Consider the following 26,253-nt stretch of genomic DNA (forward strand, 5'->3'; position numbering starts at 1 on the left):
TCTCTAGTTGCAGTGAATGAGGGCTACCCTTTATTGTGGTGCATAGGCTTCTCGTTGCAGTGACTTCTTTTGTTGCAGAGCACGGGCTGTAGGTGTGCAGGCTTCAGTAGTTGCTGCACATGGGCTCAGTAGTTGTGGCACGCAGGCTCTAGAGTGCAGGCTCGGTAGTTATGGCTCACAGGCTTTGTTGCTTCTCAGCATGTGGGATCTTCCCGGACCAGGGATCGAACCCGTGTCCCCCGCATTGGCAGGCGGATTCTTAACCACTGCGCCACCAGGGAAGTCCTGAAACACTAATATTAATTCCAACTTACAAGTAAGCAAACTAGTCTAAAAGAATTTAAGTATAATAACTGTCCAAGGTCCTTATAGTTATACACGGTAGAACAGTTGACAGCAGGTCATCTTTATGTTTTCTCCTCAACAAGATACTAGCAAAGAGAATTTGACAGCACATTATAAGAATCATACACCATAATCAGGTTAGATTTAGCCCTGGGATGCAAAGGATGGTTCAACATATGCAAATTAATAAATGTGATACACAACATTAACAGAATGAAAGATAAAAATCATGTGATCATCTCAATAGATGCAGAAAAAGCATTTGATAAAATTCAACATACTTTCATAATAAACACTCAACAAACTGGGTATAGAAGGAATGTACTATAACACAATAAAGACAATATATGATAAGCTAACATTATACTCAGTAGCGAAAAGCAGAAAGCTTTTCCTCTGAGATCAGGAACAAGATAATGTTGCCCACTCTCTTCACTTCTATTCAACATAATACTGGAAGTCCTAGCCAGAGCAATTAGGCAAGAATAAAAATAAAAGGTATCCAAATTGGAAAAGAAGTAAAATTGTCTGTTTGCTGATGCCATGATCTTATGTATAGAAAATCCTAAAGACTCCACTGAAAACTTTTAGAACTAATAAATGAATGCACTAACATTTCAGGATACAAAATCAATATACAAAAATCAGTTGTGTTTCTGTATACTAACATCTGTGCACTGAAAACTATAAGACACTGATGAAAGAAATTGAGGAAGACACAAATTAATGAAAAGATAATCTATTTTTATGGATTGGAAGAATTAACATTGTTAAAATGTCCATAATTAACAAAAATATCTTTAATTAACACATGATCTCATGCTGTTGACATCATATTACATGCCTTTTGTCCTTCCCTCCAGCTATATAATCCTCACCTATTTATTCAAGCCTCATATGTACCACAGGGTTCACTATAACCCATCCAACTATGTTAGTCCCATCCCAGTAGTTATGGCTTTATGGGCTCCATTTACACTCAGAACTCTTCTGTTTCTTTGTTGGCTACCCACAAGGTAATGTTTTTTGCTCATTTATTTATCAGAATTAGTACAAGCAAACTTTTGAGAGATAGAGAAAGTAAATCAAATATTGTGACAGGTTTAAAGATGGAGTAGTTTATTAAAGATGGCTGAGTTGAGAAAATTTTCACTTTTGAGCTTGGATCCTTTTAATGTTTCCACTGTTCACCAGCTGCCAAACTTAAAGCAGAGAAAGAAAGCATCTTTCAAAAAATTCACCTCAAAAAGTCTTAATTCTTGAATCCTTTAAGCATAGTCTTAGATCTTAAAGCTTTGACAACACAGTATTGAGCACAGGTGTTCATGCTTCCTTATAATTATTTTAAAGTTTCTGTGGAAGAGCATCTGGTTTGCTTGATAGGCATTTATACACATACATTTGTTAGATGAGAGAATGAGACAGGTGTGGGCTTGAAGGTCTGAGTCCATTTATATTTGATGGGCTTAATTTCCCATTATCAGTAATACCACTCCTTTATGAAAAATGGTGATGTAAAGAACACAGTCCCTTAGAGGATCTAGTTTGAAGGGGAAAATGATGTTTGTCCCTAGGATGAATTCATCGAGCTACTAAAATGCTGCAAACTTTATGGAAAATGCTAACCCTGCTTTAGCACGCAAGTTGCTTTCCTATTTTGATGAATAATGCAGTTTCCATCTAGTCAGTGCTTCTCAAACTTTTGTGCACATCAGAATCTTATTTAAAATGTCAGGGATAGGGTTTTATGTTCAGAGATTCTGATTCAGAATCTAGGAGGAAAAGAGGAGTCAAATTTTAACCAGCCCCAAAAGTGATTCTGATAAAGGTCATCTTAGGACAACAATCTGAGAAACATAGTTTGCTATTAACTGGTTGTTTGACCAAAATGATAAATATAGGAAATGAAAAGCAAAACGATGGAGAACAAAGACGAAGCTTTAAACTGGCACTTCATGCAAATGAAATAGCAGAAAAAGAATTGAAGGAATTTTATTTATAGGAAAATAGGGACTACAGACGAGTTCAGATTTTACCTCTTTTATATAACTTAATACACACGACTTTCATTTTGTAAGTGCTCTGGACTGGATTGTGTCCCCGCTGTATTCATAAATTGAAGGCCTAACCCCCAATGTGACTATATATGGAGATAGAGCCTTAAGGAGGTAATTTAAGGTTGAAATGATGTCATAAGTGTAGGGCCCTGGTAAGAGGTTTAGTGTCCTTATAAGAAAAGACACCAGAGATCTCACTTGTTTACTTTGTACACTCACAAATGAGAGCTCATGTGAGTACGCAGTAAGATAGTGGGCACCTACAAGCCCAGAAGAGAGGCCTCAACAGAAACAGACCATGCTGGCATCATGATCACAGCTTTTCAGCCTCCAGAGCTGTGAGAAAATAAATGTTGTTCAAACCACCCAGTCTATAGTATTTTGTTAGTGCAGTCCCAGCAGACTAAGATAGTGAGCAAAATAACTTTGTATTATCATTGTATCTTAAGAAAATGCAATGGAATGTCATAGGTCAATAAAAATGATATAAATTCTTAGCCACTAGATATTTGTTGAATAAGTGAAAAATATGAGTGAAGCCATCTCCTGAGTAAGGTCTAAAACATTCAATATTACTGCACATTTAATTTCTGTAGTATATCATTACTTATAAGTCATTCAGCTTAAAAAATTCACTGTACATAGACCTCTAGCAATAGCTGAGAGCTTTTGAAATAATTCTGTGGGCTTCACCTAGAAGTATAGAAGAAAAGTCTTTTTTATATATTATTTTGTTTTAAAATCTTATTTGAAGACAATAAACCTAAATACTCTGAAACCGTTTTCTACCTAGAGTCTTCTCTCCCTAGAGCAGGGGTTCTAACCTTCTCTTTCCCTACCTGCCTTCAAGTGGTTTGTTTTGGTATTTGCTTTTTCCCTTCTTTTGATGACCAAAATAAATACAGGTTATCAGCTTTAACTTCTATGTAGAATTACAATATATTTTAGTTTAATGTAATGTGTCATTCTGATAGTGGTAGAGTATTGGCTTCAGAAGAGTTTCTTTTGGGGCATATGGGGAAAAACTAAGGATAGATTTAAAGGCTCAATTATTAAGTTTACCTGGAGTAATAAAAACCTCATACAACAGCTGACTGCCTTTAACATGCAATCATTTCAGAGGTAAACAATTGACAGAGATTGAAAAATAAGTAAATCTGCCTAATTTGTATCACAGAAGAAGAAAAAGGAAAATAGGGGTGGCAAGATCCATGGTGAGGAACTAAGACCAAAATCTGGAGAATGGGGTAGGGCTCTCCAGTAGAGTCCAGCCAATGGAGGAGACAGAGTAGAATGTACTAGAAAACTTCACAATTAGATTGCTTTCCCACCTCACCAGGGGGTCAACCTGGGAAGTCACTGTCTGGTAATCTCCCTGTGTCAGAAGGATTGGTTACCCATCAGTGATTTATTTTGTAGCATCTATTTGTTCATTTATTGGTTCATTTATTCATCTATTCAAAGTTGTTTAAGTGTCTACTATGTGCCTAAAACTGTCCTAGGCAATGGAATATAACAATGACAAAAACAGAAGGTCTCTGTTTTCATCATGCTTACATTCTAGTGGTGATCTATGGGTGATACAGGCCATAAGCATTTACTTAAATGTACATATATTGATGAAGGAAAATAAAGTAGGGTAAGTGGATAGAGAGAGATGAAAAGAGGGAACTCTTTAAGCTGGTTGAGGGGAGGTGTCAGGGATGGCCTTTCTGAGTATAGATCAGAATAAAATGAGGGATCAAATAGTTGTTGAGGGGAAGAGATTTGCCCTGAGACAGGTGTCCAAATATGAGTCATTCAGCTACAGCCTCAAGCATAGTGTTAGATAGTTTAGACATAGTTGCTGGTAGTCAACTCCTATTGGGGGAACTATTTCTAGAAGATTGATGGAGGGGAAATCATTACTTGATGGACTTTGATTATAAGGAGTATCTATTTCAGAAACCTTTGGAGTACAAAATGACTAAGCATGCTTCCTTGGGAAGAGATGAAATTTGCTTATAAATTAAAAGTTTGAATGGGGAGGTGGCTGGGAGAGCAATAGATTGCACAGTTAGAATGATACTGTAGGACTTCACAAGTTACTTGTGGAGTTTTGATGAGGAGTTTATACTCCTTACAAGGAATATTCAACTTCAAGGTGGAAGTATCAGAAATGCATCACCTGTTTTCTGAAAAAAAAAAAAAAAATTTAATGTAATTTTAACCATTGATGTGATTTAAATCATTTTATTTATTTATTTTGAAATAAAAACATTAAAATATAAGGTGAAGTGTTGTGTAACAAAAGAACACTGGACTAAAAACAAAGAGTTGGGGGCTTCCCTGGTGGCACAGTGGTTGAGAGTCCACCTGCCGATGCAGGGGACACGGGTTCGTTCCCCGGTCCAGGAAGATCCCACATGCCGCAGAGTGGCTGGGCCCGTGAGCCATGGCCGCTGAGCCTGTGCGTCCGGAGCCTGTGCTCCAAAACGGGAGAGGCCACAACAGTGAGAGGCCTGTGTACCGCAAAAAAAAAAAAAAATTGGGAAGCCCTGACCTGGTCAGTTTTTTTAAAAAGAAAAAGCAGAATATTTAGAAGATGACGGAAAAATGCAAGTATGACAGCATAATCATGTTTGATTTAAGTAAGAACTCTATCTCTCAGTCATAGGGTCTTCAACCAGGGTTAGAAGACTCCACTTGGATTAGTGGGATATGATGTTTTCACATAAACTATGTTTCATGAAGAAGTTTTAGGAAACAAAATAAAAAGATAGCAAGAGGTAAAGCTTAAGGAAAAAAGAAGGGAAAGGAAGGGAAGAGAAGAGAAGGGATAGAAGGAACTGAGGCTCAATCATCCCTCTGATATTAAAAGCCAAGGGGGCTAGGCACCACTCCAATTGGTAAAGTCAGGAAAATATGATTCATGAGAACTAAAGGCAGTTTCCAGTCCTTTCTTTCTATCTATCTATCTACTTATCCATCTATCCATCCATTTCTTTACTTTTGTTAATAGAATGTCTTCTTTTAATTGAAGCATAGTTGATGTACAATATTATATATATTATATGTTACAGGTGTGTAATACAGTGATTCACAGTTTTTTAAAGTTATACTCCATTTATAGTTATTATAAAATATTGGCTATATTCCCTGTGTTGTACAGCATATCCTTGTAGCTTATTTATTTTATACACAGTAGTTTGTACCGCTTAATCCCTTACCTCTATTGCCCCTCCCCCCTTCCCTCTCCCCACTGGTAACCACTAGTTTGTTCTCTATATCTGAGTCTATTTCTTTTTTGTTGTATTCACTAGTTTGTTGTATTTCTTAGATTCCTCATATAAGTGATGTCATAATAGCATTTGTCTTTCTCTGTCTGACTTATTTCGCTTAGCATAATATTCTCCAAGTCCATCTACATTGGTGCAAAGACAAAATTGGATTCTTTTTATAGTTTTCTCTGGATATATGCCCAAGAGTGGGATTGTTGGATCACATGGTAGCTATATTTTTAGTTTTTTAAGGAACCTCTATACTCTTCTCCATAGTGGCTGTACCAATTTACATTCCCACCAAAAGTATAGGATTCCTTTTTCTCCACACCATCTCCATCATTTATTATTTGTAGACTTTTTGGTGATGGCCATTCTGACCAGAGTGAGGTGAAACCTCATTGTAGTTTTGATTTGCATTTCTCTAATAATTAGAGATGCTGAGTTATTTTCATGTGCCTGTTGGCCATCTGTATATCTTCTTTGGAGAAATGTCTATTTAGGTCTTCTGCCTATTTTTTGATTGGTTGTTTTATTGATACTGAGCTATGTGAGCTGCTTATATATTTTGGAAATCAATACCTTGTCGGTTGCATCATCTGCCAATATTTGCTCCCATTTTGTATGTTCCCTTTTCATTTTGTTTATGGTTTCCTTTGCTTTGCAAAAGCTTTCAAGTTTTATTGGGTCCTATTTGTTTATTTTTGTTTTTATTTCCATTACTCTAGGGGACAGATCCAAAAATATATTACTGTGATTTATGTCAAAGAGTAATCTGCCTATGTTTTCCTCTAGAAGCTTTATAGTATCTGGTCTTAAATACATTTAGGTCTTTAATCCTTTTTGAGTTTATTTTTGAATATGGTGTTAGAGAATGTTCTAATTTCATTCTTTTACATGTAGCTGTCCAGATTTCCCAGCACCACTTATTTAAGAGACTGTATTTTCTCCATTGTATATTCTTGCCTCATTTGTCATAGATTAATTGACCATCAGTGTATGGGTTTATTTCTGGGCTTTCTATCCTGTTCCATTGATCTATATTTCTGTTTTGTGCAAGTATCATACTGTTTTGATTACTGTAGCTTTGTAGTATAGTCTGAAGTTAGGAAACCTGATTCTTCCAGCTCCATTTTTCTTTCTCAAGATTGCTTTGGCTATTTGGGGTCTACTAGATCTTATCAATGAATTTGATAAAGTTGAGGGATACAAAATTAATACACAGAAATCTGTTGCATTTCTATACACTAATGATGAAAGATCAAAAAGAGAAATTAAGGAAACTATCCCATTCACCATCACATCAAAAAGAATAAAATATCTAAGAATAAACTTACCTAAGGAGGCAGAAGACCTGTACTCCAAAAACTATAAGACACAGATGAAAGAAATCAAAGATGACACAAACAGATGGAAAGATATACCATGTTCTTGGATTGGAAGAATCAATACTGTTAAAATGATTATACTACCTAAGGCAATCTACAGATTCAGTGCAATCCCTATCAAATTACCAATGTTTTTTTTCACAGAACTAGAACAAATATTTTTAATTTGTGTGGTAGTCATTTAATAGATGGAAAAATTATTGTACTTTTGAAGCAGACTTAACATTATGTGACAGCTTAATATTTTATCTTTTTGCTTTATTTGCATCCACAGACAGAAGATAAGGTAGTTACTGGTAGAATTTTAAAAATTTAGTAATTAGGAAGCACAAATATTTTATGCCATGATCTTATTAAAATTATAGAGAAAAAAACCCACTTATACCCATTTATTTTAAAGTTTAACTCTTATATTTTATGACACTCTCATTAACAATATGTCATCAAATTATAATAACTAAATTGGACTGCATATCACACCAGAAGTTGGATTTCAAAAAATAATATTTTCTAATGAAAACAGCTTCCACAAGATCTTAATAATTCCTTTATATTAGACTTTCTACCGTGATTTAAATGGAACCTTGGGGGATTAAAATAGTTGCAGGCTTTCCCACACACTAAATTAATCCAGGTCCCTCAGAACATTGTCAAGTGGTAATACTAATGTTGAGGTGAATGAAAAAGGCCTTGACTTTTCATGTAAAAATATTTCAGTGTAATTAATATTAATGGCATATTTTCCTCACTATAATATCAATTATTACTGCTGATAGCTGGGTTAAGAAAAAATGATTGATTTAATTTTTAAGGGTTCAAGACTAGGTCATGCTCTCAGAGTTTGTGGTGGGCTTACTTGTACATCTTTACTAAGAATATAGCATTAAATATTTGCTAGGTATCTAAGAAAACTTTGCTAAGTCCAGTTGCTACAGGAACCTAAGCTGGACATTTGAATAACTGAATTAATTTACTGCAATTTTGGTTAGAGACTTTGAGCTATAAGGTGTAGACAGCCTGGTTCTGTATTTTTATTTTGTGGATGAGGAACTTTTTCCTGGCAAAACTAAGCAACTTACTGAAACCACAGCCAGTTAATGATAAATGGATTTCCCCAAAGTATCACTGAATTTGAAGACTGATAGTTTAACACAGAACAAAACAAAATAAAAACTAATAATGATAGACATATTACATGTATTATCTTAAATTCTTACCACAATTCTAAAAAATATAATATTACTTCCATATAATAGATTAAATAAAAATTGTTTTGACGTAAGAAAACACAGGTAGTAAGTGGTCCAGTGGGGTTTTAGCCCAAATATGCCTGTCTCCAGGATCTGTGTTCTTTCTACATGTTATAATCTTATTTAAGTGGAAGCCTAAACAAATCTGAAGAGATTTTAAACTATTATAGATTGGATATGTTTGCCATTTTCCTTCAGCTATATATTTTATTTCTATAGGAAACAGAGTAATAACACAGGGTAGTAGTTATTTAATCTGTTCATTAGTCCTGGAAAGATCTTCAAATTATGATTCAACTTTTCATTTGTCTGATGAGAAAATTGAGGTAGGTTGTAGAAATTAATTGAAATTTCCCCCAATCCTACACTTAATAAATGACAGAGCTAATACTGTAATTCAGTCTTATGGCTCTAAGTTCAATATTTTTCCTAGCTACTACATGATTTGAAAATAAAATATTCAAAAATCCTCCTTATTTGAATAAAATTCATTTCACCTCTTTGGTTCTTCATATTGAAGCACCATTATTTGCATGTTCAATAAGTTGTTATTATACATAAATTAGTTTCCTGATAATTTAAAGGATTTATCTTATCATGTCTGCCTTTTGTTTGAAATTGTGATTTCATATTTAATTATGAAATACATCAAACAAACAGAAATATGATCTGATCATTTATTTTAAACTTGAAGTGAATTTAAACTTCATAAGAGTTGTTTTCAGGTATCCACTCTAATTATGGGACAGTATACTTAAGAAATTTTAAAAATATCTAATATGTCCTAAATATCACCTTTCTACACATGATAGCCAAACCATCAGTTGTCTATATTGTCTGATAATAAATGATTTGTGACTAGGTTAGGATTTTTTCATTAATCACATAGAACCAGGCCTACTTTTGAATACCCCTTTCTTATTTTAGCCCTATGCTAACATTAGCATTGACTTTAAAAAAATTGGTCATATAATGGAAAAACTATCTCCTTTCAAACAAATATTTACTGGGCACTTCCTATGCTGGAAGAGAGATCTAAGTGGACCAAACTCACCTGCTATAAATATTGTGTATTTTCAGAATTTTAGGAAGTGCTGTGACATAATTCCCTACATTGACCTTCAGAATCAATAAATCTCAAGCTCCAACTAAAATTGGTATTGACTAATTATAAAATATGTGAAATGAATTTATATTGAATACTTAGTCTTTATGTTTTGCTCACCAGGAATGAAACTGTTAAAAACTGCTTAACCAGGGCTTCCCTGGTGGTGCAGTGGTTGGGAATCTGCCTGCCGATGCAGGGGACGCGGGTTCGTGCCCTGGTCTGGGAGGATCCCACATGCCACGGAGTGGCTGGGCCCGTGAGCCTTGGCCGCTGAGGCTGCGCGTCCGGAGCCTGTGCTCCGCAACGGGAGAGGCCGCAGCAGTGAGGGGCCCGCGTACCGCAAAAAACCCCAAAAAACCCTGCTTAACCAAAACCAGAATTCTTTCTCTATCCATTGATCCACACATAACCCATTAAGAAAAAATACTGTCTTCTTTTAGAACATAGGAAGACATAAAGATCAGAGACACCTTGTGAAATAGGACATTTTTTAAAATAACATGCATTGATTTTATCTTGCCCTACAACTGTTTAGATAATATGAAAACCCAATAAGTGATTTATTCAGGCTGAAATTAATTATGTATGATGATGTCATACCACAAGATTGCACCAAGACCCTGATAAATGCAAATGTAGTAAACATTAAATAGTAACTTAGTAGTAATTTAAATAGTAATGTAATAGTAATGTTCTTCCCTTAGAAATTCTGATTTTGATCTACAAATATCTTTTGTGTGGTAGTTTTCAAAAAGGGTGATGTGCTCATTGACAGTTTTAAAGTGGCATTGCAGTTATTAGTTGTTCCATTTTTATAGATAATAATAATGAAATGTAAATATTTCTGGCACCTCTATTTTCTGGGTTCCAACTGCAGTGAGGGAAGGAACTGTAAACTGAAGTTTAATCAAATGATGACCCATAGGAATTTATATGTCAATCAATAGTTATTGTGATGATTAAATATTGAAGTCTTTAATGTTTCATGGCATGAATCCTGATTATGTTATTCTAATTTAGTATTTTATCTAATATATAGTCAAAATATTATTTTCTTCCCTATTAAGAATATACTCTAACACTTGGGGTCTAAACAAGATTTTGAATTTTTTAAATTTAATAGCACACCAAACAGAACTTCTTTTTCCTAGCATGACTTGATAGAAAATCTTACAGTAGGCAACTCCTCTTCTGCCTAGTGTCCAGTTTGCCTCTACTGAAAAGGACATGAGGATGCTAGCTAGACACATTCACTCACTTCATAGCTCTGCTCTGAATTCAAAGCATGAGTTGGAGAGCAACAGCAGAGGATGGCAACTAGACCGCCGTACTTAATATGAGACACCATTGCATATAGAAGTGAAAAATGTGAAGTTCATTAAGAGCAGGATATTTGGACTATCAGTATTTAGTTTAGGTGTCAAAGCAGAATGGTATTGCAAATTCACCAGCAGAAGGGTGAAGGAAAGTTACAGACCTGGGAGCGTTGGCATAAATCAATGGGAAAAGAAACTGTATCAAACATAGAAATGCCAACATTTTTCATCAAATTAGATTTGCAGATTCACTGCCTGATTAGCAGAAAAAAATACACCAGTTATTTCTAAGGATAATATTTACATTTTAGAAATTAGAATGTGAATTAAAATAACTTGAACTCTTTACGATTTAAAGAAAGTTTTCATATCTTACATAGAGTGTCTTGGATTACTAATCAGACATAGGAGGAAGTAATTGGTTTCTTTGTTAAAATTATAGTAAAAACTGGATTATGAAAAATAAAAGAAGAAAAGTATTTTATAGTTAACTATATTTTCTCCTAAAATGTGTTTTAATGATTGGAAAAACAGTAGAAATATGAACATATAAGTAGAATTTTTCAGAGAATCTCATCACCAGATTCACATGGATTCATACAATCAGAAAAAGTCAGTAGGCTTTTCACCAGCAGGCTATGTTTCAAGGATTAGCTGTGTAGGTCATCATCTGCTCTGCATAGTGCCAAGGTGAAACACATCATTTCCCATTGCTTTTGTGCAGTATCAAAAGGAACTGAGTAGAAAATTAATTTAGCCTTTTTGTGTCTAATTGATTTTCTTTCATGAGATCTCTGGTTTCTTCATGTCAGAGTTGTATAATACTGAAAATTTTCATTTTGGAAAAAAAACTTAAAAACACATACAAATAATTCTCATTTTGGATGAGGGTTTTGGAGTAACTAAATTCACTGTAAAATACCTTTTGCTATATAGACTTTTATCTGACCAGTAGCTATATGCTTTCCAGTAAGAAGCAATATTTTAAGTTTTATTCTTAGCTTTTTGTACTTTAAAAACATGCAGGCCATGAGGTTAGCCTTCCACTGCTTCTCCCTTGGTAACTATGTTCTTCTTTCTACTAAGAACAACTGTTAGGTGGCCTTGATCGACAGCTTGAGACATGGCACTTTGTTCTAGAATAGGAGTTATTCAGCACCTTCACTGCCCCAAGAAAATTTTTATTATATAAATAAAAATAAGTAAGGAGAAATTTTGATGGTTATTTTAAGGATAAAATAACAGTGGTTATGTGTTTACGTCTCTTGGCCAGAGACCCTGCAAAATAGTTATAATTAGATAAACAATTATTGTATAAAAAAAAGGATGAGGAGGTAAATAAAAATGTGTGTGCATGTGTGTCATGTGTACACACAAATTTTAATACCTGGTACTGACTTTCCTTTAGGGATGGCTCTTTGCTTCGTGAAAGACCTAATAATCTACTTGTGACTAGAACGTTTAGCTCTGAGAGATAGAATATTCAGAGACAAGAAACGAAAGAGACAACCAAACTCTTCTTTAGTTGAAATTTTAAACATTTTGGACATAGAGAAAGAATAGAAAAGACTGAACAGAACTGGTAGGAAGTAAGAACCTAGCAATATGGTATAGACTTTGAACCTATGAAAAATCCACAACAAAATTTGGCCAAAGAAAACATTTTAGGGACTGGATGGTCAAAGTAGTTGAACATTACAGATTTTAGTCTTTAAATAAATTATTAGTGTGCTTATGATGCAGCCACCTTTCATCTCCCCAAAATTTAAGCAAAGGGTGGTATGTTATTAATAATAAGTACTTTTATTGAGCATATACTATAAACTAGGTACTGTAGTAGGCACTTTAAATTATTGTTTAATTAATACAAAGCTTTATTAGTAACGATTTTTGTTATCACTATTTTAGACAGAGATAAGGCTTAGTGGTGATACAGCAGAGAACAAAGGAACAGGAAATAAAGCCCAGAGTGGATTGCCCCAAAGTCACCTCTCTCTAGCATCTGTGCAAAGGAGTCAGAACAGTGGGTGGCAGGCAATGATCAGGAACCCCAGAGGGCTACCAACAGAGAATGAAAAGGTAACAGAATCATAGATGAAGTGTGGAACTGACTCAAGAATAATCACAAAATATTCCTTTTTTCCCTCCAAAAAACTAGGAGGTGACCTTAAGGTGAAGGTAGAAATGCATAACATCTGAATTAAGAATATAAAATTGTTCTAACTGTAATATAGTAAAATCTAACTAACTAGAAATCAAAACGCATTAAATTCTTCATTCTTTTCAAAATATATCACGTTTCCCCCGACTTCTAAAGCAGTCATTTAGACAGTGCATTAACAATTACCCACACTGTGGGAAACACCCTTGACTTTTCTATTTATTAATAACCATATAACCTTGGGGAAAGTAGTTACCTCCCTCAACCTTATATTCCGCTTCCACAAATTAAATGTAAAAAAGGCTACTTCTTTAGTTTGTTATGCGCTTTCCATGGAGATAGATCTATATCTATCTATCTATATATCTATATCCATAATCTATACCTATAGATATATAATCTCTCACCATGCCTGCTACTAAGGAGGAGCTACAGGGAAAAAAATATTCTCTTTGTGGAACATAAGTTAATATTTCCAGGATGACCCAGGGTGATTATTATAAAAAACATATGGCTTAATGAAGTATGAGTCCTGTTTATCCTTTCACTAAATGACCCCAGACTGTAGTCTGCTTTTCTCTTTACTCTTGGTTTTGTAGATAGTTTACAATTTACCCTCAAGCTATCATCTGACCCTTCTTACTGCTGCAAGTGCATTGAAGGAGAAGTTGGAAAGAGAAGAAAACACCTGTCTGTGGAAATTAGTTTATAAAACCCGAGCCTAGAATAATGAATCCTCTGGGTATACATATAGCTTCACAAAACAGATTCCCATACAAACATCAAAAAAGGAAGTTAATACTGATGCATTGCTATCATCGGATCCCCAGACCCCATTTAGTTTCTCCCATTGTCCTAAAAATGATTCTAAACAGCTTTATTTAGGTCCAATTCACATGTAATAAACTGTATATAAAGTGTACAATATATGTTTTAACATATATACATATTAATAAAACCATCATTACAATCAAAATAATAAATATTTATATCACCCCCCAAAATTTCCTCATGCTCCTTTGTAATCTAACTCCCTTTCACCTCTCCCATTTGTAACCTCCTAAACCATTCCCAGGCAACTACTGATCTGCTTAAGTCATTAAAGATTGGTTTGCAATTTCCAGAATTTTATATAAATGGAATTATACATTTAGACTTTTTGTCTTCTTTCACTTAGAAAAATTATTTTGAGATACAGCCATATTGTACCATGTCCATTTACCTGTTGATGACTATTACATTCATTTCCATCTTTTGGCTATTAGAAATAAAGCTGTTATGAACACACATGAATATCTCTATGGGCATATGCTTTTGTTCCTCTAAGAGTGAAATGACTGAATTAGAAGATAGATACATTAAAAAAAAGTTTTTAATGCCCAACTGTTTTCAAACTGGTTGTACTATTTTACATTTCCACTAGCAGTCGTTTCCTCCAAATCCTAACACTTGATATAGTAAGTCTTTTCAATTAGATCCACTCAAAAAGATGTGTAGTTGTATCTCATTGTGGTTTAACTTGCTTTTTCCAAGGGACTAATGTTACTGAGCATGTATTATTGTGTTTATAAATCACTGCTTTGTCTTCTTTGGTGAAGCTTCTGTTCAAATCATTTGCTCATTTTTAATTGGATTTTTTATGATCTTATTATTGAGAGTTCTTTATATATTCTGAATCCAAGTCTTTTATTAGACATACGATTTGCAAATATTTTCTCCCAGTGTGTATCTTCTTTTTATTCTCTCAGCACTGTATTTTGAAGAGCATAAGCTTAATTTTGATGGATTCCAATTTATCTATTTGTTCTTTTATGGATTATGCTTTTAGTGATTTATATAAGAAAGCATTGCCTAACTCAAAGCCTCAATTTTATCTCCCATGTTCCCATGTTTTATTCTAGAATATTTATAGTTTTAAGTTTTAAATTTGGATCTATGATCTATTTTGAGCTAATGTTTGTGTACAGTGTGAGATAGGAATCAAAGATTTTTTGAAACTGTGAATATATCCAATTTTAAATTTCCATGTTTGTTGAAAAGATTATCCTTTCTCCATTGAAGTACCTTTCTGATTTTGTAAACCAATTGTCCACCCCATTTCTTAGCTCTCTGTTAAGTTCCTCGGTCTATTATTTTTATCTCAACACTAATACCACACTGTAGCTTTACAATAGGTCTTGAAATCAGGAAATATTAATACTCTAACTTTGTCCTTCCTCAAAGTTTTATTGGCTATTCTAGGTCTTTTGACCTAGAATTTTAAAAAATATTTTTGTTATTTCTAAAAAAAAAGTCAAATGGAGCTTGTATTGAATCTATTTATCATATGGATGAGAATTGGCATCTTAATATCGATTCTTTCAACTTATGACCACTGTATCACTCTCATTTTTAGGCTTTTAAAGTTTCTCTCAGCAATACTTTATGGTTTTACATATTTGTCAGATTTATTCCTAAGTATTTTATATTATTTGGTGTGATAGTAAATGGTATTTTTATATCAATTTATGTTATTTGTTGCTAGTATATAGAAATGCAATTGACTTTTTACATGATCTTGAAGATCACTTATTCCAATAGTTTTTTAATTTTTTAATCAGATTTTCTACACAGATAATTATGTCATCTATGAATAAAGATAGTTTTAGTTTTGCTACTTTTACAAAATGGGTTCCTATTAATTCTTCTTCTTGCCTTATTGCACGAGCTAGATCTTTCAGTACAATAATGCTGGATAGAACTTTTGAGAATAAATAACCTTGACTTGTTCTCAATCTTAGAGAAAAAGCATCCATTTTTACCATTAATTTTGGTGTTAACTGTGGGCTTTTTGTAGATGCCCTTTTTCAGGTTGAGGAAGTTCCCTTCTATGGCTAGTTTGCTGAGAATTTTTATCAGGAATAACTGTTAAATTGCATCAGATGCTTTTTTTCCCTACATATATTGAGGTAATATATGGGTTTTCTTTTTTAATTTGCTAATGTAGTGAATTACAATGAATAATGTTCAAATATTAAATTAACTTTGCATTCCTGGGATAAACCTTTGATGTGTTATTTTATATATATATAGTTGAATCCCATTTTCTAAAACTTTAGTTAGAAACTTTGTTTCTATATTCATGAGAAATTGTTGTGAAGCTTTTCTTATAATGTTTAGTTTGAATATTAGCACGAGACTGGCCTCCTAGAATGTCTTCAGAAATTTCATTCTTTTCTAATTTTCTGAAAGAGTTTGTGTAGAATTGCTATTTTTTTCTTAAATGATTAGTAAGATTTACCAGTGAATCTACCTGGACCTGTAATTTTCTTTCTGGGAAAGTTTTTACCCATAAGATCAGTTTCTTTACTGTATGTAGGGCTATTCATTTTAACTATTGCTTCTTGAATGAAATTTATAAGTTTGTATCTTTCAAGAAATTTATTTCATCTAAGATAAATTTCTTGTCATAAATTTGTTTATAGCATTTCATTATTCTTTTAATCTCTGTATAGTCTATAGTATGTCACAGCTCTAATTCCTAATACTGGTGATTTACGTCTTCTTCTTTCTGATCATTCTGGCTCAAAATTTATCAATTTTTGATCCTCCCAAAAAAATCACTGTATTGATTGTTCCTTAAGGATTTTTCTGGTTTCTGTTTTATTTCCTACCTGACCATTGTCATTCCTTTCATCTACTTATTTCATATTAAATTTTTTTTTAGTTTCTTAAGATGTAATCTGAAGTTATTGATTTGAGACCTTTTTAAAATTGTCTAATATGGGCACTTAGTGCTATAAATTCCACCACAAACCCTAAGGACTGCTTTAGTGGCATCCCATAGTTTTTGACATGTATTCTGTCTGTTTTTCAGTTCAAAAACTTTCTTATTTTTCTCTTGGTTTCTTCTTTGACCCACTAATTATTTGGTTATGCACTATTCTATTTTCAGATATTAGATTTTTCAGGGATCCTTTTTTTCAGTTGTTTTCTAATTTAATTATATTGTAATCAAATAACATACTTTTTATGACTCAAATAATTTTAAATTTGTTGAGATTTTTTACATCCAGGATATGCTCCATCTTGGTAAATATTCTGGGTACATTTGAAAAGGTGTGCATTCTGCTGATCTTGGTGGATTGTTCTATAGATGTCAACTAGGGAAAGCTGGTTAATCGTGTCTTTCAAATCTTCTATATCCTTTATAATTTTCTGAGCACTTATATCAATTATTGAGAGATTAGTATCAAAATTGCTGATGATAATTTTTTGTCTTTTTCATCAATTTTTGCTTTGTGTATTTCAAAACTTTGTCATTAGGTACATGAACATTTATTATTGTTATGTCTGTTTAATAAATTGGCACTTTTATTATTAAATGACCCTCTTTATCCCTGCTGTGCATTAGCACACCGTTTAGATGCTCACTGCAAGTGCATGAGATCTGATATCACGTATCAGGGCACCCTAATGAATGGATGTCCTTCTCACCCACCTTGGTACCTGACATTTCATGCCAGGCCAGTCACCCACCTCAACACTACCCCAACATGGTCTTTCTTTTAACCTTTGGTAGGGCTTCAACATTCCATTCTGGTTGCCTCCTATGCACAAACTCTTTTCATCTCACTTTGTCTTTGACATCCCCTGCTGGGCAGCCCACTTTCATAAATATTTTCCTTATCCCGATCAGCCCACCATGGGCCGCTTTTTTATGCAGACACCTACCCTACCGCATCTGGGCTCCGATTTCGCCCACACTAGGCTGCCCCTCCTGAAAGACATTCTCCTTCCTGTACTCAGGCTCCCACACTATATACCAGATTCCCACTAACCCACAACAGACACCCTCTTCAACCTTATTACTCTTTTTTTTTGTTCCTAGACTGTTGTAGCTCACCCATCCCCAAACCAGCCTGATGCTTACCTTGCTGAGTCTTAATTATTGGATTTTGGGCAAAGTCATTCAGGAAGAAAAGAGAAAAATAAAAGGAAAATCTAGCTTTTTTTTTTTTTTTTTTTTTTTTTGCGGTATGAGGGCCTCTCACTGCTGTGGCCTCTCCCGTTGCAGAGCACAGGCTCCGGACGCGCAGGCCCAGTGGCCATGGCTCCCGAGCCCAGCCGCTCCATAGCATGTGGGATCTTCCTGGACCAGGGCACGAACCCGTGTCCCCTGCATCGGCAGGCGGACTCTCAACCACTGCACCACCAGGGAAGCCCCTAGCATGTGTTTTTGTGCTTGAAAATTTTCCTTCCTAAACTGTGTTCTAGACAAGAGATAATAGGTTTTGAAGGTCTTTGTGTCAAGGCATGCTCTATGTATGAGTCTAAATGCATGGTAAACTTAAGTAGCATATGGAGCATAGCAAACAACCTGCCTCAAATACTGCTTGTTTAGAAAGCCTAGAAAAACTAGTTAAACAATACTGAATTCTGGGGGAAAGCTAAAACCAAATAATAAAGTATGGGGAAAAATTAAGACTGAAAATAATTAAGGTATCTCCACAGCCTTTGAGGGCATTCATGATATTTATTAGTCATAGAAGCTAAATCAAGAAAATGACATATTCCAAGACTAAATGTTCTGTTGTCATTGTTTTATTGTTGTTGTTGAAGTTTTTATTGTGTATTTCTAAACAAACCAGAGTTTAAATCACAACCCTGATATTTTTTACTTGGATAACTTTGGGCAAGATTTTTAATCATCTTGTACTTTATTCTTGTCATTTATAAAGTGTGGATAATAAGACTTATTTTGCAGGACTCTTATGATAACTAAGTAATAGAATGTATGTAAAGTTCTAAGACATTCAAGAAATAACAGCATGTATCCAGTCCCCACTACCTCACCCCCTAAGTTTTTCTTTTCTGTTATGAAGATTAAATGTGCAAAAGCACATTTTGCAAAGCACTTGATTTTAATAAATAATGCTGTGCTTAAGACATAGTTCACTTTCTCTTTCCCCATTGCCTTAGTAATCTAAATGAACATTAAAATGACAGAGGCTCTGGGGGAATATCCAGAGTAGCACTAATTAGGAAGAAAAATTTTTAATTAAATATTTTTTGAATAGTTTAGGGCAATTTTTAAAGGAACGAAATAATAGCTAAAGTAGTTTTTCCACTTATTTCTGTGCCTCAGTCACACTAAAAATTACTTCTTTTTTAAAAAAGTTTTTCTCAGTTTTACTGATAAATAAGGGACATACATCACTGTATAAGCTTAAGGTATACAGTATGAGGGTTTGATTTATGTATATTGTGTAATCACCACAATAGGTTCAGCTAATATCCATCTTCTCATATAGATGTAATACAAAGGATAGTAAGAAGAAGAGATAAAGAAAATAAATGTTCTCCTCATAACCAGAGCTCTTAGAATTTACTCTTAACAACTTTCCAGTATATCACACATCAGAGTTAGCTGTAGTCATAGATCTCTTCCCAACCCTGGTAACCACAAGTCTGATCTCTTTATCTTTGAGTTTCATAGTGGTGTTTTTTTGTTTTGTTTTGTTTTGTTTTGTTTTTAAGATTCCACATAGGGCTTCCCCGGTGGCGCAGTGGTTGAGAGTCCATCTGCCGATGCAGAGGACATGAGTTCGTACCCCGGTCTGGGAAGATCCTACATGCCACGGAGCGGCTGGGCCCATGAGCCATGGCTGCTATTTTAACAGTTGATAACACAATATACATAGTATTCTTTAACTTGATTTTCTTTACTTAATAATATAATATTAAAATATTTACATTAGAATAGTAGAAAATATTTCTATGTGTTCTTATGAAACTGCCTCATTTTTTTCAATGACTATATAGTAACACATTGTGTGAACGTATTATAGTCTTAGTCATTCACCTCATAACTGGCATTTGGGACAGACATTTTTTAACTTTTTCTATTACAAAAAAATTCTGGAATACATTTCCTCGTATACACAGTTTTTGCAGCAGTAAAATTATAATGGTAATGTTAAAAGATAAACTGAGGCATATTAAAAATGTGAGTTTATTTGAGCAGCAATCAGTTGGAATTAGGTAGTGCCAAACCAGAAGTGGTTAGGAGTGCTCTACCAAGAGCCTGGGGAGAGACTTTTATACAGAAAAGGCTGAAGCAAAGCAAGGAAATTGTTGACTGGCTATAGCTTAAAGCCTAGCTGGCTCTTTGTAATTGGTTGTCCTTAGGTTTCAGTTTTGTACCTTGAGGCATTTACAGACTTAGATTTTGGTTTGCTTACATAAGCCACCATAGCATCAGAGGCACCTCAGTCTGATGGCCTCCTTGTCTAGTTAACTTAACAGTATAAATATAATTGTTGGATAAAAGCAGATAAACATTAATATTCTCAATAGACATTGGAAATTGTATCAATAGAAATTCTACCGATTTATATTCCACCAGCAATTTTGGGGAGGAAATTTCCCCATACCTTTGCCAAAATATAACAAAGTTATTTTAGATTTGCCAAACTTTTAAATTTGTGTTTCCATTATAAGTGAGGTGGACTGGGCTTTTTCCCATAAATTTGAATCATTGGCATTTCCTTTACTGTGAACTTCCTGTTTGTCCACTTAAATATTGTTATTGGCCATTTTATCCTTGACATGCTGAAGTAGTTAACATATAAGAAAAATGATTTTTGTTTATACTATGATTGATAAATCATTTTCTCAGATTGTTATTTATTTTGTCATAGTTTTTTCCCTATATCAGTGAGTAATTTTCTTCCATGAAATTTCAGTTTTGTATCCTACTAGAAAAGCTACCACATTTTGCAATTACAAAAACAAAATTCCCACATGTTTTCTTCTAGTCACACGAGCACACCTAACTGGGAAGCTTGGAAGTGTAGTCTTTATTCCCAGTAGCATGTGTCCATCTAAAATTTGGCTATTCTTATAAGGGAAGAGAAGAATGGCCAGCTGGTACCAAAAGCATAAAAACATAATATCTGTATACATGTCACACATCTACATATATATATCATAGATATATATTGATATATATACATACTTGTATAGCATACATATATAAGCACATGTGTCTATGCATATATCCATATCATAGACCTGTATGTATTGATATGTGTGCTTATATGTATATTTATATATATATGTTTGTATATATATGTGTAGGGGAGGAAAAATAATTTTCCCTCTACCTTTCTAGGTTCTGTGGCTGAGACCTCCCCCACCATAATAACAGATTACCACAGGAAAAATAAACAGAAGTTTAATAACATGTATACCTCATGTATAGTGGGAGAGACCCAGGAACACTGAGCAAAACTCCCCAAAATGGCCCAAGGCACCACCTTAAATACTGTCTTAGCTAAAGACAAAAAACAAAAAAGGGAGTGTAGGGACGACAGTTATGGGAGATTATTAGGAAAAGTACAGTGAGGTTATGCAGAGTTAAGTCTGAGGTTTTCTCTATTGATTAGAGTTTCTTGTTGTTTAGAGTCATCCTTCTCTTTCTGGTAAAGAGAGGGAAATATCTTCAAAATGTGGTTTCCCTTAGAAATGTAAATTTCCCTTACAAAAATGTAAATTCTACTCTGTTTTTAGTGCTTTTCCTGTGTCTGCTTTTTCTCAAAAATAATCAGCTCAAAATAATCTTTATGCCAAAGAGGCATAGATGGGGTGGCATATTCTGCTACCCTTCATATGGTATATAGATAACATCATACATAGCATATATATACATACCTATATATCATACATATATATGTTATTAAACTTCACAAATACAACATGATTTTTTTCTTTTGGTGTTTTCTGTATTCGCAAAAGAGCTTCAGACAACATCATTCAGGGTTTCAATATCTTATTTATAAGCTAGTAAGTCTGGCAAGCTTGGGATGGGTTACCCATCAGAAATGAAACCTACACTCTCAAGAATTGAAAATCAGAGTTAAAATCAAGTGTTCTTGAACTAGGATAGAGGATAAAGGGGTGTCTTATGAATTAAATTCTCTACCTTCCCATGGATTTGCAGCTTCCTTCCACAAACAGGTTAATGGGGCCCTTTAAACATTGGTGCCCGTGGGATCATCTGTTTCCCAAACTTTCCACTACAGGGAGTAGTTTTGATTGAAAGGGCAATGCATACTGGGAAAAAAAACAATATAAAAATTAATAAGCTGACGGGGTGTTTTTCTGTCAAGAGTTGCCTGAGAAAGTACTGATCATGTGAACCAAAGTAAGAATTTAAATCTTGTAATCTGGAAAACACTACGTTGAACTCTTCTACTTTTGATGTGATATGAAAACTTGAACTCAAGTACAAACTTGCTCCACTCCTTCTAAAGCCTCTTTTGGTCTATGTTTCTGTCACTTGGAAATAAGATGATAATCTCCCCAAGGTTTAAAATAGTCTTCCTTTATAAGAGTTTTGGTGAGATAGAATAGAGGCTTTTAGACACACTGCCACTCCTTATGAGTTCACAAGAAGGTTGGGAATTAGGAGGAAGAAAAGATAGAAAACTAAAATATAAAATGCTGTGTGAGTAGTTGGCACTTAAGTCCCATTAATATTATCACTCTGGGCTTCCCTGGTGGCGCAGTGGTTGAGAGTCTGTCTGCCAACGCAGGGGACACGGGTTTGTGCCCCAGTCTGGGAAGATCCCACATGCTGCGGAGCAGCTGGGTCCATGAGCCATGGCCGCTGAGCCTGCGCATCCGAAGCCTGTGCTCCGCAACGGGAGAGGCCACAGCAGTGAGAGGCCCTCATACCGCAAAAAAAAAAAAAAAAATTATCACTCTGACTGTCTCTCATCTCTAATGGCCTCAGAATATACCTTAGGTCAAAAAGAAGAGGAAGAATATCTGATAGGATCAGTAACCTGAAAGTCCCCAAGATTCTTCTTTTGCAGTTTGCATCAAGAATTCATAGACTGAAATAATATGTTACTGTGCTGGAAAGTTGAAGCTAATTCAGAGAATACTGGGATTTTAGCCATTGCTCTGACCCATTTAATTCTACAGTGTGCATGTATGTTTCATGTTTAAAACATCCTGAAGGATCTATGATGCTAAGGAGAAAAAGGCTTTCTACATATTTGCTGTCAAAGGACACAGAATGACCCTGCGTCCAGTGTGTTTCTTTCTCAGTGTACCAACCCCCTTCTGCTTCTACTGTACTCAAAGTTCTGTTGATCAAGGTTTTAGATCACCTCTACACCAGTTGTCAGATTCATGCTCTCTTTACTCTCACTCCCAACCCCTTCTCTATACCAATTTGTAATGCTGACTTAATGAAATGCTAGTATGCAAAAGTGTTACACAAAGAATTCTCAAGGGTGGAATGGCTGGCTTTCTGGTGTGGTTAATTTCTCTTAGTTTGTGTTTAATGGAGTGATGTAGGGTTAAGAAGCAAAATACTGAACTGACTCCCTTTGTACACAGAAACAGCATGCATGTTTCTGAATAAAGCTAGAAAGTCCACTTGCAAGCCCCAGTAAAGTGGGTTGTGAAACCAAATAGATAGACAGGAGGTGGAGTGGAAGCAGTGAGGCCAGAATCTTCTTCAGGACTGACTGGCAGGGTCTATTATGTTTAACAGTATGTGAAATTGGGACTCCTCTAGCCATCATAGGAAGGAAGTCATCTACATTCACTTCCTTACAATCTATTACTAATCACCCCCCTGCAAAGTATCTTTTATTCCTGTTGCTCTACGGAGAATGCTCTCCATATCTAAGATATAACCAATGACTTTTTTATGATTTCTCATCTTTCTTGACATTTCTTTAGCCCTTAAGCCCATTTCTGATTGCTTTGTGTCTTTTGTCATCCAAAAGAGACCCTCACTACTACAATAATCTGCATAATGTTAAATTGGAAATAGTGACTAATCATTGTGTCTTTACATGAAGATACTATAGGCAAGACATTCTAAAATAAGGTGCCTGGGCAAGATATGATTTTTTAAAAACAATTCAAAACAAGTTAAATGACTTTTAAATCCTTTACATCAAGGGTTTAAAAGGTTCACGTTGCTGGAGATTCAAAGAAGATTTAAGAAGTGTAATATTGGGACAGATGCTTGTATTCTTTGGGTCTAGACCTCTATAATGGGCAAACAGAACTCAGCAGAAAGAGGTTATCAAATTGCCTAATTTCTACAGGCTGAGAATGAAAACCAGAGATGTGAGATCCCCAATGAAAAAAGTTCCCACAAACATCCATAAATCGACTCAGCTTAAGCATTTTCCAAGCCTACCGGTTCATTGTTAATTAACGAGTTATCACTCAAGTATGACCTTTCTTCCCCTCTTTCTTCTTTCCTCCCTGTACTCTATCCCCAAGAGGGTCAAAAGCCTCAGTGATCCAGCTTGGCATGGGAGTGTGGAAACACTAGGCAGAGAAAGAAAGAAGGTGTCAAACATACTCCCTTTCTTTCCCATAACAGGATACCCAGCCTATAGCAGTAATTAGCTAGGGAGGGGAAAGTTTCAACTTTGAATAACCTCAGAATTTTGACGTTCCAATTGCTAAATAGAAACAGTGTTTTGTGACATCAGAGTGAACAGAAAACTCATAAGGCCTGGACGATGGAAAAAATATGTGCTGCTGAGCAAATGTAAAAGAAAAATGGGGACAAAAATTGTTTTATGATTATATTGCCCAAAACATATTAGTTCAGTGTATGAACAATCCAGAAAATACAGATAAACAAAAAAATTAAACTTGCATAAACTCCATCAAGTTTGGTTAATTACCATAAATATTTCTGTATACATACACATATACACATATAATCATACTATCTATACTGTTTTATTTTTTATAATATTTTATGAATATATTCCCAAAGCTCCCAAAACTAGATTATGCCTTTTCACCTTATGTTTCTATAGGACCCTATACTTAACCCTATCATAGTATTTTATTATTTAATATTGAATTGCCTATTAAATTGTTGTGTTCCACTTTGGTAGGCAGAATTCTAAGATAACCCCCCAATGACTCTCAGCCTTCTATAGTACTTTCCCTTTTTAGTGTGGATAGAATTGGTGAGCATGATGAGTCATTCCCATGACTGTGCTACATTATATGGCAAAAGGTAGATTATCCAAGTGAGTCTAACCTAATCACATATGTGCTTTAAAAGCAGAGAATTTTCTCTGTTTAGTGGCAGAATCGGAAGTCAGAGAGATTTCCAACCATGAGAGGGATTCAACATGCCCTCGATGGTTTTGAAGGTAGAGAAGGCCATGTGCCAGAAGATGTGGGAAGCCTTCAGGAGAGCTGGTCCCTAGCTGACAACCAGTAAGAAAACAAGGATCTCAATTCTATAGCCTCAAAGAATGGAATTCTGCTAAGGACCTGAACAATCTTTTAAGTAGATTCTCCTCTAAAGCCTCCAGATAAGAGAGCAGCTTGGCTAACACCTTGATTTTAGGGAATGCAATTAAGCCTTGCCCAGATTTCTGACCTACAGAACTGTGAGCTAACAAATGGCTACTGTTTCAAGCTGCTAATTTTGTGGTGATTTTTTATACAGCAATAGAAACTAATAGACTGTCCCTGCAAAAGTAGACTCTAAATGCCTAAATGCAGGAACTGTCTTGTTCTCCAGCACAGTGGCTGACAAAATAAATACGTGGATTCATTGTTGAGATTAAAAGAGATAGTATGTAAATTTGCAACTATAAATTGCAGTATAAATATGAAGAGTTACTTTTGTCTGGTTCCAAGATGGCACATGGGTTTCATCTCTGGGTCAAGTCTTAAAAATTGGCAGTGAAGTTCTGAAACACTGAACCCTGACCTGACTCAATGGGACAGAAGCCATGATAAATGTGGGAGGTCTCTGTGGTAGAAGATCAGGAAGGTGACAGAACTTATGATGATCGTAAATTAGGCATGAATCCTTTCATTCTGTGTATGAGATCCATGTAGCTTTCCCAGATTGGGTTTATATAAGATGAAAAATTCAAATTAGGGTCACATATACTTCTTATCTAAGATTTCCATACAATAAATAAATGGGAATTAAGAGTAGCTTGGGGGAAATTTTTCAACCCCTGAATGCCAATGTTCATTAGATAAGTAAAGAGCAAAGTTTGAGGCTTTTTATTTGCATATTTACATTAATAATTTTTTGAAGAAAATTAGAGATTAAAATTATAAAATATGTATAAAATGGTATGATTGTTTTAATTATGATTGTAATACTTAGATTTTATTTGAGTGATTTGAAATGGACAAAAATTTGTTAAACATTGTTCAGTTATGCCTTAATATTATTCTCATATATTATAATAATCTTTATTTTAAAACAATTCATGTTTAATCATAACTCAAAATTCCCAGATGCATGTTGATTCATTTAGGCACTGATAGTTAGTAAAGGACTTGGGATAGTTTCACTCAGAT

Source organism: Neophocaena asiaeorientalis, unplaced genomic scaffold, assembly GCF_003031525.2.
Source record: "Neophocaena asiaeorientalis asiaeorientalis breed wild unplaced genomic scaffold, Neophocaena_asiaeorientalis_V1.1 scaffold198, whole genome shotgun sequence".
Classification (NCBI taxonomy): domain Eukaryota; kingdom Metazoa; phylum Chordata; class Mammalia; order Artiodactyla; family Phocoenidae; genus Neophocaena; species Neophocaena asiaeorientalis.